Here is a 1,187-nt window from a genome sequence, read left to right as displayed (position 1 = left end):
TCTGTCGCATACCAAAACCACCACTGTCCTTGACCTTAGTTTGACCTTGACCGTCGACTTACATTTCCTCTTTGGCCTCCTAGGCCTAGGGTAACCAGATTCCATATACTTGCACATCTGAGGCAGACCAGTTGTCTAACAAACCTTTGTCTTTGTGATTTATTTAAGTTTACCTGCCTTCTACGTCCTTACAGAGATATTCCATTCATACTAGATCACGGGGGATACATGTAGTTGGCGACAACTGCTCGTTTCCAGTTATGAACGGATTAATGTATATTTAACAACGTATAAGATTCTCTGATTAGGTGCAGCTTATTTTTAGAACGTATATATATCCAGAAAATAAGTTTACAGGCATAGTAGCCACTATAGATATAATAAGGTAAATCATACACGAGAATTGTATTTACCGCCATATGAGATTCATTAATGAATTAGGTTTGCCTAATCAATAACGGCCCAAATAATGTAGAAATTCTAGACAAATGCACATATGGAAATATACTCATGAATAAATGATATAATACCAAAAAAATAAACAAGAACAAATACAGAAGCATTTGGCGTCACCCCCTGTGATGGTGTCACCCGGTGCGTTCCGCACCCCCGCACCCTCCTTGTGACGCCACTGTAAGTAAGTAAAATCTATATTTAACAATGGTAATTTAAACATGTTAAGGAAACAATGAATTAGTGCAGACCTATCTAGCTTCCACGTGGCCGTCACAAAATGCTAGGTATATGCTCATCATAATCAAGGCCACTTCCCTGTTTTCTATCCTTTTACCCCTTACATTCCTGTATTTCATATTTCTTATTCATGTACTATCAGGATTAAATAGTATATATGCTGTGAGCTATTCTAGCTAAGGTGTATATTATAACAATATATACTGTCTTGGCTAAAAAACTTAGCTGTAATGATTTCTTTTATACCAACTCTCAGCTTATAGAAGACAATGGGTTTTTCGGAGACATTTTTTGAGGTAAACAACTGCCTATAAGTATAATACGAAAAAAATATTGTATACATGTTTTTAGCTCATCTGACATAGTCAGATGCAGCTTGTAGAATCGCATGAGCGTGCGTGCGTCCGTCCGTTCGTCCGTGCGTGCGTGCGTTCGTCCGTGCGTGCGTGCGTCCGTTCGTCCGTGCGTGCGTGCGTTCGTCCGTGCGTGCGTCC

The 1,187-nt window shown here is 39.5% G+C and overlaps 1 protein-coding gene across 2 annotated transcripts in view; it reads left to right on the top strand.

The window, feature by feature from the left end:
- LOC106810552 (oxidoreductase HTATIP2-like) overlaps window positions 1–1,187 on the top strand; it is a 7,613-nt gene that overhangs the window by 2,082 nt on the left and 4,344 nt on the right. The window lies entirely within an intron of this gene.

Source organism: Priapulus caudatus, unplaced genomic scaffold (genome assembly GCF_000485595.1).
Source record: "Priapulus caudatus unplaced genomic scaffold, Priapulus_caudatus-5.0.1 Scaffold451, whole genome shotgun sequence".
Taxonomy (NCBI): domain Eukaryota; kingdom Metazoa; phylum Priapulida; class Priapulimorpha; order Priapulimorphida; family Priapulidae; genus Priapulus; species Priapulus caudatus.
The sequence above is the reverse complement of the archived record's forward strand: the minus strand, read 5'-3'. Positions and strand labels throughout refer to the sequence as shown.